This window comes from Oryzias latipes, chromosome 15, assembly GCF_053564925.1.
Source record: "Oryzias latipes strain Hd-rR chromosome 15, Olatipes_Hd-rR_3.1".
Taxonomy (NCBI): Eukaryota; Metazoa; Chordata; class Actinopteri; order Beloniformes; family Adrianichthyidae; genus Oryzias; species Oryzias latipes.
The window spans coordinates 3172978-3186897 of NC_136251.1; the positions used below are offsets into that span (position 1 = coordinate 3172978).

At 48.6% G+C, this 13920-nt stretch overlaps 1 long non-coding RNA gene across 1 annotated transcript; it reads left to right on the forward strand.

Annotated features, from left to right (window-relative positions):
- Nucleotides 1-5729: 5729 nt before the first annotated feature.
- Nucleotides 5730-6059, forward strand: LOC105355712 (uncharacterized). The gene is made up of 2 exons (XR_910055.4): nt 5730-5822; nt 5901-6059. It is a non-coding gene; the product is annotated as an uncharacterized LOC105355712 (long non-coding RNA).
- Nucleotides 6060-13920: the final 7861 nt, after the last annotated feature.

A 13920-nucleotide genomic window follows, 5' to 3' on the forward strand; every position in this document is an offset into this window, starting at 1 on the left:
GATGCTAACAGCTAAGTCGGGGATCACGTCAGTCAGCCAGCTCTCCATGAGCAGATATGAACTCACACGGTATGCCTCATCAGTGTTTACCAAAGCAACCAGCTCCTCACACTTGTTCGGAAGAGAGTTTACATTCCCCATGATAACCCATGGTACGAAGGGCTTGTTTCTCTACCTTCTAGCCTTTAGCTCAGCTCCAGCACGGCATCCACGGAAGGGCTTCTTGATCTCTGGAGGAATCAGATGTTTAAATCCGTTCGATGTGTGTTGTAATTGAAAGAGGATACTCGAGTACTTGTGGATGCACATTTTGGTAAAAAAAAGAGAAGAAAAAGCACAAAAAGCCACTTTTAACAGCAAAAACACAGCACTACATGAACTTGCTGCCACTTCAGTTGGCGCAACGGTTAACAGTTTCGGTCTCCTAGTGATGGTATGCCATTGAATGTCATCGACGATGGCATATTTTTGGTATGCCACAAATCGTCACCACATTTGGTGACAATGTTGATGGATTTCTGAACACGTCATAAACTCCAGAGCAGTTGGAGACATTTTTGAAGAATTAACAATTTATTAAAACTAGTTGAGATGTTTTGTAGACTGAAATGAGAACCGAGTGACACGAGAACTCCAAAAGGACTCAGCACCCAGTAAACACTTGTGTTGCAACAAGTCTATTTCGTTCGAGTCTTAAATGTCAATCATTTTCATTGCTATAATGAAAAAAATTAAAACCACAGGCAGCAACTATTAGACTCTCACACTCTATATCTGAATGAAGCTTCTCAAAAGTCCTATCACTTCACATACACCTGGGTGGGTGAGTTTTCTCTCTGCATCTGATCCCTCCCCAAGGGTAGCACTGAGCTACAGTTACAGTGCCGTTTAGGAACCATTTAATAGTCCCCCCCCAATCCAACTCCTTAATGCTGAGCGTTGACCAGGATGGCACTAGGTCCCAATTTTACTCTTTGGTTAGATCTGATCATGGATTTAAACCATCGGCACACCAGTCTCTTTGCGAACTCGGTCGACATTTCTCTGTCAAAGACATTTGTGCTGTTGTTCAAAAGTACACTCCTGATGAAACTGCATGAATTTGCATTTTACAAGCTAGATTTAAAAAAGCTTCTAAGTAGAGCCTCAAAATATCCAAATAAGAAATGGGACCAAAAGGATCAAACAGTTAAATCAGGCAATTTAATTAAAAATAACACTTTAACTGGAATAGGCTGTTGATCAGCTGATCAAAGGTTTAGAACCAAAGCACAAAACCAAACACTAAAGGCTCCAAAATAAAGGCTCTTTATGCCTGTTGATCACTTTAAAAGCTCACGTTTGTTTGGGAATTCTTGACGTGAGTATTTCTAAAAGGCTTTTGGGAAGGTAGTGCTCTCAATGGGATTTAAATCAGAACATGCAGTACGGTTTAAACAATCGCGGGCGTCTTGAACTGCAGCTTTGTCCTGTTGAAAAACTAGTCAGATTAAAAAAGAGTGATCATATGGAGCTCCCCAGTCATGAGGGACAAAGGCCCCTGCAACATCTCCACATTACCAACTGCAGTTTGGCGCCCTACACAACCTGAAGCTCCTTTGTTCTATTGAAGGAACCATGATGGCTCCTCCTTAACGGTTCTGCATGGAATCTCTTTGTCATGCCAGTAACGTTGGAAGCCATCAGGACCGTCACAGTAACATTTTGTCCTTCATTTTTGAATGTTGTTCCCTCACAAAGTTCAACCTGGTCATTTTGTGGCAGTGATGGATATGTGGTTTTAGAAGATGGGTTTTGTTTTTGAAGCCCTTCTCTTGCAAATGATCATCGCTGGGAAAAAGTGATGGTCTTCGTTTGGGTCGAGGATCCGTGTCTTTGGATCCTCCAGCTCAGTTCCGGATGACGTTTTTGGGCACTTGATTTTTTTTTGTTCTTTAGCCCTTACAACCGTTTCACCCAGTTTCACCCTGTCCAACCTGAGCGGTGATGGCAGGTTGTGAGAGGCCTCATCAGCACTGCCACATTTAAAGACAACATTTAAACTCTTAAACTTTTGATCAGTTGATAAACAGCCCTTTTCATCTAACCCTTGTGCTATCCTAGGCACTTTGACATTGGGAGTTGGGTCATCTAGACCCACTAGACAGTGCTCTGAACCTTTTTTCTTCAATGATTTGTGATCTTCACTGGTGTCCATGGATTACATGAAATCTTTCCACCTTTATCCACCTTTGTCATGGTAGGGAGAACACGTCAATGTAAGGGAGGGGGGGGGGGTCATCTTAGATAGCACAAGGGTTAAATTGTTATTTTCAAATAAATTGGTCTTGCTCCTCTTTCTTCTTTTGGCATATTAAGCTCTGTGTAGAACCTTGTTAACGTCCAGCTGTGGTAAATGCAAGATGTTGCAATTTCTTACCAGGTCTTAAGATTTTCATTTAATCAGTATGATTACATGGATGAGAAGGCGGGTAAATGAGCCCACCCCTCACCAAGCAGATTAGAAAGAATGACAGAGAGACGTCACACTTCAGGTTTACAGGTTCAGTGAGGAAACGGAGACTGGTATAGACTGTGATACTGCTGCCTGTGGCAACACGTGCTCTTTGTGAGCCCTGACAGACGGCTTTGTTGCACTGAACAAAGAGACGTCTGGACAGCAGGAAGAGGATGGACGACGGAAATAGATGTGAGAAGGTGACCCTGCCCACAGCAGTCTGTCACGCCGCAGATCATCATAACGCCGCTCTCTGGGCGCCATGGTCCTCCAGCGGTGACCCTTCATGAAGAATTTCTTATTCTGCTAAGATTTTGCTTTTGTAGCCAACTGAGGAAGACTTGACATGTCTGAAAGTTTGAAGACATCATCAGGTCTTCTTAGCTTCCCTCATAAGGTCGCTTTTGGGGTTTCTAAAACATTTAAAATAATAGTTCCTATTTTGCCCCCCCTTCCTGGTAGTTAGATGGGATAACCAGAATTTTCCCATAAAAAACTCAGCAAGGTGTGGATTCCAAAGAATTAAATCCTACAACAGGAAGGAAAAAAAGTGGAGATTGTCATGACGAAGATTAAGAAAATTCACTGACTTATCTGGAATTGACTGACAACTCGACTGTCGTTCGATGAAAATGTCAATTTGTCAAGACTTCAGAGGATTTTTTGTAAGACTGTAGGAGCCAGAATCTTGGATTTGAACCAGGACCGGGTTTCAGTGACAGTAAAGCTTCAGTGTGTAGAGGCTCCCGATCAGACAAACTCACAGGAGGCAAACATTTCTGCGTTCCCAGAAAAAGGGTTTGCTTGGAGTTTCTGACGGGTCGCTCTACACTTTGGTCCCAGGACGGCATCCGTCGTGTCTTTGGGGCCTCAGCCTTTTCTCTGTCTGTTTGTGCACATGTGAGCTGACAGCAAGTATCTGTGCCTTTCATCCGATTCCAGACGCCCAGCGCCCCCCCTGGCTCTGCTCCGTCATTCACTGATCTCTTCATTCTCCTTCACTTTTGTTTTCCAGCACTCAAACCTAAATCTGCTTAAGCGTCCAGACGTGAGCGGCGCAGGACGCTGCAGCCGGTCCGGGGAAAGGAGATAACCCTGTTTACCACACAGCCGTCCTGGCCGTCTGAGGCCAGGCGGGGGGGTCAGGGAGGGGGGTGGCTTCAGACAGATCAGTTCCATAAAATGTAAAGGCCACTCTGGAGTGACTTTAACTGAATGACAGCTTGAAGACTATGTTTTTCTGAACAATTCAATGTTCTGCATAAGAAATCTGACCTGCCTTTTTTCTGCTGGAAACCATTTCAAATGCAACTTAAAGTAAACTTTAACTTAAAACTGTCAACTGTAAACAAAACTGCCAGAAAACTTGAAAGTGAGGAAATCATTAAATTAAATATAAAACTTAAAGTGTCCAGTTTTTACTTAATTAACTTTACTGAAGTTTTACAAAAACCTTTTGTTGAGTTTAGTCTGGAAGCTAAACATTTGTAAAACAGTTCAGTCTATAAAGTTCTGCCTCACTGGTTTTCTGTATCTTTAGGATGTTTAGGAAGTTTTTTACTGCTTTGGCGTCCAGTTGTTCTCCTTGCAAACAGCTGCTGTGCTTCCGTCCATCTCTCCCTGTTTGAATGTGCACTTTCTTCTGCTCTGGTATCGCCGTTGATGTGCTCTGCTCATGCTTTTCCAGTTCAGGTTTGTTTCAGAGGCAACGTTTTAACCCATTGACACCTATTGATCCAAATATGCATCAAACCACGGTGGCTTCAAAATGACATTAATTTAGCATTTAGTTGAAAGCAAAAACATTAGTGACACATTTTGCAAGGAAGGTGGGACCTGGGTCCATCTGTCCCCTACCCTATCCCTGGTGGGGGGTGCGGGCCCCTTGGCGACGGCGGCCTTGTCCCCTGGGTGCCGGCCCCCTGGGCCCGGCGGTGCTCTCTCCGCACGGTGGGGGGGTTCACATTACACCTGAGCCGGGGGTGTTCGTGTCCCTGGGGGGTGGGTCCTGGTCCTTGCTCCTGAGTGCTGGGCCCCGCCAAACTTCCAACAGTGGCCGAGCCTGGTCGGGCCATATTTACAACACCCCTTATGGGCCCCCTTTTTTTCCCCGGGGTCCCCACTCCTGGGCGGGGGCGGCGGCCCCTGCCTTGCTCCTCCCTGGACCAACCGTGGGCCGGGTGGGTGGCTGCCTGGAGTGCGGAGCGGGTCTCCCTTGGGGGGTCCTGGCTCGTACCTGGGGTCGGGGCGGGGGGATGCCCGGAACTCCTGGGTGGTGGTGGGGTGCTCCTCTATGGCTGTGGGCGTCCTTCTCCGGTGGGGCCCTGCGTTGGGCTCTTCCGGCGCGGCGGGGGGGCTGCCTTCCTGGCTGGGCTGGGGCGGCGCTCTCTTTCCCTCCGCGCCTCCCTGCTCTCTGGCTCTGGGGGCCTCGCGGCGGTCCTGCTGGCCCTGGCCTGGGTGGCGGTCTTGGTCGCCCGGGGGGCGGTTGTTCCCTGCCTGTTCCCGTGTGGCGTTGGGGGAATTCCGGCTGCCGCTGCTGCTGTGGCGGGGGTCTGGGTGTGGGGGTGGCTGGGCGCTCCTCCTCCTTCTTTTCACATTCCACCATCCATTTTAGAAGAACATAAACACTCACCTGAGCACAGGTGTTAGCTCACCTTTGCACTAATAGTTTGCATGATTGAATGAATGAAAGATTTCACACTAGTTGGTTTAAAGGCATAGGTATGCGTTTGTGAACACTATCTGTTTTGTGTACATGTTGACATGTGGACATTTTTGCAGCTAGCAGGTGTGTTGATAACATTTGAGTGTGTGTGGACAGGCCCCGCCCTTTTTGTACTACATTTGAACCGTACCGTAATGATAAACAACCAGTAAACCTGTCTGCTCTATGCTGCTTCATGGTCTTGCCCCCCCCTCTCACTATCACCCCCCCCCCCCCCCCCCCTCTGACATCCCTCTCTCTTCTTCCCTTCTTTCCTTTTCCGTCTGGTCCAACACCAAAGATTTTAAAAACATGATTGAAATTAATAAAGTTTGGCCTCGATTACAAAAGGGGTTTATTCAGACATACCTTTGGTTTGTCTGAAGATTAATAACCCCTCTTGTTAAAGTAAAATATGTCCAACACAAGAGGCCCTCAGCTCTCATCTGCCTGCCTAGCTGTTGGACAGGACTGTCATGGTGGTCTGTCAGTTACTCTCCCCCTCCCCCACCTTCCCTGACTTTGACGCGACCAGCTGTTCTCACTCACCTCATCACTGCTGCTGCCTTCTTAAGGAGTCTGTGGATCTTCAGCCGACGCCAGTTCGTTGTTCCTCCCATGGTGCTTAGTCTGACCTATCCTTGCTCCTGTTTATTGCCAAGTTTCATGTCTTTAATTATTCCTCTCGAGCCGCCTCAGGAATTATCCACTCTGATACTCACCTGGTCGCAGTCCTCTGGTCACTCGTGCTTCGCTCCTGGATCTCCTCGTCAAGACGCCTCCAGCCAGCTGACGCTCCACCTTCTGGGAAGACGCCAACACTCATCTTCAGCCAAATTAAAATCTACTTCAGACTTACCTCCTGTCCGAGTCTCCTTCCGGGTTCCAGCACTTGGGTCATTCAGAATCTGCGTCATATCATGACAAGGACAAGTTAAAAAAAAAACAAAAAAACATTAGTGACATTTTATTTTCCATAGCTGGAAATAAATTCAGGAATCAAGGTAATAACTCCTAAATTTAACAGTGATTGCTTAAATTTCCGTCGTGTTTCAGATACATTTCTTATATTAGATAATCTTGTCCTTTAAAGTTTTTCCCAATCACTTCCCTTTGTTCTCTTTTTTACCATTTAACCACTGAGGCTTCAGCTTCAAAGATTACCATCAAGACTGCCGTAACTGTTGAACCGTTTATGCAATGAATGTAATTCAGCTGATTCTGAAAAGTGGCTTTGTGCCCATCAGGCAACATTTTACGGACATAAAGTTTTCAAACTGGTGCAGAGCCAATTTTCAACGCTGGTTTCTCTGCATCAGAATCATGGTGTTACATAATTTGCTTAAAGAGTAGAATAGTTATGGTTTGTCAAAGAGTGTGTGTAGGTGTTGCCTGATTATCAAAATAGGTGTCTCAGCAGAAACATAATGAATCCTTGAAAAGTTGCTCCCAGATTCAGGCTTTTTTAACAACATATCAATTAAACAGCTCCGTTTTTAATTCCTGTTGTGTGCAGGAATCAGTTCACATTAAGGATTGTTTTAAGTGAAACACGGATAGTTCCTCCAAAAGGTTAAGACCGTTTAACTGTCAGATGTCAGAACTCTGTCTCCCCCTCTAGTCACCGGCGGGAGCTGACCCCACAGTTCTAGCCATACTACAAGTAGGGATGGGCATCTTTAAGGTTTTAACGTTACTACTACTCTTATTGATACTGCTTATGGATCCGGTATTTTAAAGATACTCTTATCGATACTTTTTGAGGACGAAAAATAAACAACAAATTAAGAACATAAAGTGTTTTACTTCCTCATTATGCAACAACATTGTTTTTTTAACAAAACATTTTACTTTATACATTTTTCCAACTTGAAAAGTAAAATACATGAAAAAATAAGTTATTCAAAGAAAAATAAACACCAATGTTTTGACATGTTACTGTCATGATGTAAATATAAAACCAATTAAATTGATGTTTGAGTTCATAAAATCATCCCAGAGAAAGTCTCTATTTCAACTCCTGCAGGGAAAGCTGCGTCTGAATCTGACGCCCGTGTTTGCATCTCTGACAGAGTTTGAAGCCAAAGCCCCTCCCCCGCCTCTCCACCTGCTTTTCCTCTCTACCTGTTCACCTGTTCACATCCTCTGCAGCAGTGAGTCGTTTTTTTTCGCGCTCCTCCAGTGTGTTCTACACAGAGAGCGCTAAATACGGTCATCATAGGTTGACACGATAATCGGGGCGCTCTGGTGCAGATTTAATTAATTTTACCCGCGCGCCGTGTACTGTCTGAACAACAGCCCCGCCCCCCGTGCAGCACGACAGGAGAGGTGGAGGGGATGCCGGCTCAATACGAGAACCTGCCAGAGGCCTTCAATAAGCGGCGTGCCACACAACTCTCCACACCGGTCCCACAACTGTGCCATCGACCTCCTGCCCGGAACTATGCCCACCCAAGGTCAGGTGTTTCCGTTTTCTCAGCCTGAGTCAGAAGCCATACAGGCCAACATCTGAGAGGAGTTAGCAAAGGGCTTCATCGGATCATCTACATCCCCAGCCTCAGCCGACTTTATCTTTGTTAAAAAGACAAATGGTGGTCTGAGGCCATGTATTGACTATCCCAGGATTGTTGACGTGACTGGTAGGTCCTGTATCCCCTGCCTCTGGTTCCTGCAGCTCTGCACAGCTCGCTTCTTCACTGAGCTGGATTTAAGGAGTGTCTACAACCTCATCCGCATTCGAGCAGGGAATGAATGGAAGACCGGCTTTTCCACCACCACTGGACACTATGGACACCCGGTCAAACCCTTTGGTCTCTGTAACACCTCTCTATGATCCAGGCTTTCATCAATGACGTCTTCCGTGACATGTTGCAACGCTTTGTCGTTGTCTACATCGACGACATCCTGATCTACTCTTTTTTTTTTTTTTAACTTGTCCTGTCCAACAGCTGGGCAGACAGATGAGAGCTGAGGGCCTCTTGTGTTGGACATATTTTGCTTTAACAAGAGGGGTTATTAATCTTCAGACGAACCAAAGGTATGTCTGAATAAACCCCTTTGTAATTGAGGCCAAACTTTATTAATTTCAATCATGTCTGAAAATCTTTGGTGTTGGACCGGACAGAAAAGGAAAGAGGGGAAGAAGAGAGAGGGACGCTAGAGAGAGGGGGGGTAGGGGGGTGATAATAGGAGGGGAAGGGGGATAAGACCATGAAGCAGCATACAGCAACAAGTTTACTGGTTGTTAATCATTATGGTAAGGTTCAAATGCAGTACAAAAAGGGCGGGGCCCGTCCACACACACTCAAATGTTATAAACACACCTGCTAGCTGCAAAAATGTCCACCTGTCGACATGTACACAAAACAGATAGTGTTCACAAACGCATACTTATGCCTTAAAACCAACTAGTGTGAAATCTTTCAGTCATTCAGTCATGCAAACTGTTAGTGCAAAGGTGAGCTAACACCAGTGCTCAGGTGAGTGTTTATGTTCTTCTAAAATGGATGGTGGAACGTGAAAAGAAGGAGGGAGAGTGCCCAGCCATCCCCACCCCAAGACCCCCACCGCAGCAGCAGCGGCTGCCGGAATCCCCCCAACGCCACACGGGAACCGGCAGGGAACAACCGCCGCCCGGGCGACCAAGCCCGCCACCCAGGCCAGGGCCAGCAGGGCCGCCGCAAGGCCCCCAGAGCCAGAGGCCAGGGAGGCACGGAGGGAAAGAGAGCGCCGCCCCAGCCCAACCAGGAGAGCAGCCCCCCCCGCCGCGCCGGGAGAACCCAACGCAGGGCCCCACCGGAGAAGGACGCCCACAGCCCCAAACGAGCACCCCCCCACCACCCAGGAGTTCCGGGCATCCCCCCGCCCCAACCCCAGGTACGAGCCAGGACCCCCCAAGGGAGACCCGCTCCGCACTCCAGGCAGCCATCCGCCCGGCCCACGGTTGGTCCAGGGAGGAGCGAGGCAGGGGGCCTGCCGCCCCCGCTCAGGAGGGGGGAACCCCGGGGAAAAAAAGAGGGCCCACAAGGGGTGTTGTAAATATGGCCCGACCAGGCTCGGCCACAGTTGGAAATTTGGCGGGGCCCAGCACTCAGGAGCAAGGACCAGAACCCACCCCCCAGAGACCAGACACCCCCGGCTCAGATGTAATGTGAACCCCCCCACCGCGCGGAGAGAGCACCGCCGGGCCCAGGAAGCCGGCACCCCGGGGACACGGCCGCCGTTGCAAAGGGGCCCGTACCCCCCACCAGGGAAAAGGCAGGGGACAGATGGACCCAGGTCCCACCTTCCTTGCAAAATGTGTGTGCGTGTATGTGTGTTTGAGAGGGTGTGTGTGTGCATGTGTGTGTGTTTATGTTGGGATGTATATATTGAGGGGGGAGGGGTGTGTGTACTAAGGGGGGTGCAGTTAAAATTGGCGGGTAGGGCACTAAGGGGACATCTCCTGATTACTCACAGTGACGTCCCCTCACCCTCCCCACCAAGGGGCCCTAAATGTCTAAGGTGCGGTTAAAATTGGCGGGTGGGGTGCTAGGAGGACATCCGCTGCTTGCTGGCAGTGATGTCCAAGCACCCCCCCTACCAAGGGCCCTACATGTCTTTTTTTTTTATTTTATTTTTTTATTTTTTTATTTTTTTTTAACTTGTTCTGTCCAACAGCTGAGCAAACAGATTAGAGCTGAAAGCTTTTTGTGTTGGACAGGTTTTACTATCACAAAAAGAGGTTATATAGCTTCAAGAAACTAGAGTGTAGATTTGTATAAACCCCTTTTTGTCGTATTATTTTTTATTTATTTGTTACATTTAATGTGTGTGGGGAGGGAGAGGGGGAGAATGTGAGGGGAGGGTGGAAGAGAGTAAAAGGAAGAAAGGTGAAAAGGTGGGGGATACAAGCACTGATTTGACTAAGTTATTAATTTAAGCTGTAACAATTATACCAGATCTGCTGGAAAGACGAATGTTACATCAAAGGTGAAAATCTGACACTAAGATGAGCAAAAAAAAACTGTCCATCAATACACTGTAGGTAAGGAGGAGGGATGAAGCAGACAGGGAGCAGTGTGGCAGTGTGCACGTGCACGTGGGGGTGGAGATACATGCATGCTGCCGACGTGAACCGTGTGTTCATAAAGGGAGCCAGATCCTACCCAGCCAGACCAGCCAGACCAGGAGAGGGGAGGAGAGCCCCCCAGGCCAGAAGCCCCCCCAGCATCCGGACCCAGGCAGCCCGGGAGGGGAGGAGGAGGGGACCGCCCACCCCACCAGCCAGGCACAGAGAGGGCCCCCCTACAGGGGCCCCCCCAATGCCCAGAGGCACAAGCGAACCCAGTGTCCGGCCCCCAGGCCACAAGACAGGAGCGCTTAGCCGTACCAGGCGGCAGCCATGGGGGCCACCGGGCGCCGGACACCGAGACAAAGGCCAGGGACGAAGCCAGGGCCCCCGGAACCCATGAGCCGGCCACCACCCGACCGGCGCCCCGTCCCCGCAAGCCAGCCCAGGTACGCGACCCTAGCAACCCAGGGATCGCCACGCACCCACAGCCACAGCCACCCCCCTAAAACCCTACGCACTACAACCCCCCCCCCCCGCCATAATATCTGACCCCCCCTCCCCAACCCTCTCAGTGCCCTCCCCTCTCTGTGATGGGGAGGGAAAGCCCCAGAGGGTCCCAGCGAGCCAGCCCCCAGGTCGGTCCTACCCATGCACTCACACACACATACTCACAATTGGCGGGTAGGGCACTAAGGGGACATCTCCTGATTACTCACAGTGACGTCCCCTCACCCTCCCCACCAAGGGGCCCTAAATGTCTAAGGTGCGGTTAAAATTGGCGGGTGGGGTGCTAGGAGGACATCCGCTGCTTGCTGGCAGTGATGTCCAAGCACCCCCCCTACCAAGGGCCCTACATGTCTAAGGTGCAAATAAAACCGAAAGAGGGGGGGCCCACTCCATACGGCAACCATAGGAGGGGGGCCACTGCCTAGTAAACCCCCCCCAAGGCTCATCGCAGGCTAAGCCCCCCACCCCCTCACCCTATTATGAGGTTATATGAGGAAGGGGGTAAGTTGGGGACAGCTGATAGACTGTCCCCCGGTGGTCAAACAGCTGTCCCCCGCCCCCCCCCCCCCAGCAAGGGGGCCAGGCCCACCCAGCCCAGGGGCCCCACCCCCGGAGCAAGCCCAGGCCCCCACCCCCAAACGCCGGCCCTAGAAGAGCTCTGGTCAGGCCTTGACGGGACCGAGGCAGCCAACCGGCCGGGGAAACCGCCGATGGCCTCAGCGGAGACCCCGACCCGTCAACCCCCCCTGCCCCGTACCAATAGTGCCCCCCCCCCTCCCCCAGAATGCCCCCCCACAGGACAGGGCCGACAAGACCCCCCACCCCACCCACCCCCCAGACCCCGCAGCCGAAGCGGATGACACCCAGAGCGACCGGGGGCCCCAAGAGGGTTGTCCCGTCCCGCCCCAGAGCCAGGGAAGGGCCGATCCCAGCCCCAGGTGGCCGCTGGCCCCCCCCCCCCCCCCCGAGCAGCGCCCCCCGCCAACCCCCCCCAGCACAGGCAAAGGGACCACCCCCCCAAGCCAAGCCAGACCACCACCCCACCCCCCCACCACGCACCCCCACACCCAAGCCCAGAGGACCACGCAGCGCCCCAGCCCGCCCCACCCAGGCGCCGGACCCGACCAACGGAGCCCCCACCACCCCCCACCAGGCACCGGAGGCCCCGACCCCCACCCCGGCCCACGGCAGAAGGGCAAGGAGCAGCGACGACCAGGCCCCCCCCCACCCCCTAAGTCACGGAGTTAGCCTAGGGAGACCAGAGAGACCGAATTCTTTCAAAGTTACTTGAACATTTTTTCCAAGCTGATATGATCAAGCAGCAGATTTCTGTGTTGAGTTATATTTATATATATATTTTTTGCTTTTCCAATTTATTAAAATAGTTTTTTTAGCAATGCAAAGAGTTATGAAAATGATAGAGCCTAATCCTCCTTCTACATCGATGGCACTCATGTCACCAAGCACACAAAGTGACGGTGAAGCTGTGATTGAAACCTTAAGCCAGACTGATAGATCGGCACATACCTGCTGCCAGAGAGCCTGGACAGGAGTGCAGAACCACAGTGCATGCATGTAATTGTCGGGTAGATTACTGTCACAGTGCTGACAAATGTCTGAGTTACTGAGACCCATCTTGAACATCCTCTGTCCAGTGTAGTAAATTCTGTGAAGAGTTTTGAGATGGATTAGCTGCAGATTTGGACTTTTTGTCATTTTAAAGGTGTTTAGACAAAGTTCTGACCAAAAACTTTCATCTGTGCTGATGCTCAAATCCGCATCCCATTTTGTTGTCGGAAGTGAAATATTGTTATCTAAATTGCATAAAAGTTTGTATATTTTGGAGAGAGTTGTATTCATTGAGAAATTGATCAGAGTGGTAACTACATCTGGTAGCTTTAAATCGTTGTCTCTGTATTTAAACTTTTTAGTAATAATTGATTTAAGTTGCTGATATTCCAAGAAGTTATATATTCCATGTTTGTCTTGAAGTTCCTGGGGAGTTATGAATCTTCTATCAATAATTATGTGCTCTAGTTGTTTTATGCCCCCTGCTTGCCAAGCTGGGAAGTGGATAATTTTTTTGTTTATGAGGATGTCTGGGTTGTTCCAGATGGGTGTCATTTTGCACGGTTGAAATGATGATTTTGATATTTTGAAAAATTCCCACCAGGCTGTTAAAGTGGCATTTATATTAATACTTTTGAAACAATCCTGTTTTTTAACTATTTGGCTAATAAATGGAAGATCTGACAGGTTGATCTTTCCACATAACGCCTGTTCCAAGTCTAACCATGAGTTAGTTTCTGGATTATTTTTTAACCATTTTAAGATGTATTGTAATCTATTTGCAAGAAAGTAATTGTGGAAGTTAGGTAATTCTAATCCTCCACAGCTTTTTGCAGATTTTAAAGTTTTTAGACTAATTCTTGCAGGTTTATTGTTCCATAGAAAGCTTGATATGGATGAGTCTAATGTTTTGAACCATTTTAATGGCGGTTGTGTGGGAATCATTGAGAAGAGATAATTAACTTTGGGTAAGATTTTCATTTTTACCGTGGCTACCTTGCCCATCCTGATCTACTCTGACACGTTATAGGAGCATGTTGCGCGTGTCCGGCAGGTCTTACAGCGGCAGTCCCTTCTGTTTCTGTCAGTTTTCAATGGTTTTGGTAAATGGTGGAGGTGCACTGTTGCACGCCATACTCAGAAGCTTGTTGCAATATATAGTATTAAAGAAAAAATCTTTCCGTTAAACCCATTTAATGAGAACCTTCACAAAAAGGAAACATTTTTTAGCTGCATCAGATTCAAAACCCTCAGTTCTACCCACCACGGAATCAGTTTGGAGGCTTTGTGACAAAACACATACATCTGGTTCAAAAGTGAATAATTGTTGTTTTTTCGGTGTTGAGAAACTACCTGGTCACTTTTATCCAGAGAAAACCCTGGAACATGAATAATGCTTTAAAAGATTTACAAACTTAAAAAACAAATGCTGCTGGATCTAATTCTTTGTCTGGCTAAATGAGTTTTTTTTCTTTTTCCAAATACTTGATAAAAAAAGTTAAGACAAAGGTTAGTAAATCAGTTTATGAGCAGGTTTTCATGTTTTTGACATGGCAACACAAACATGAGTCTTTGTCTCAGCCTGAGGCT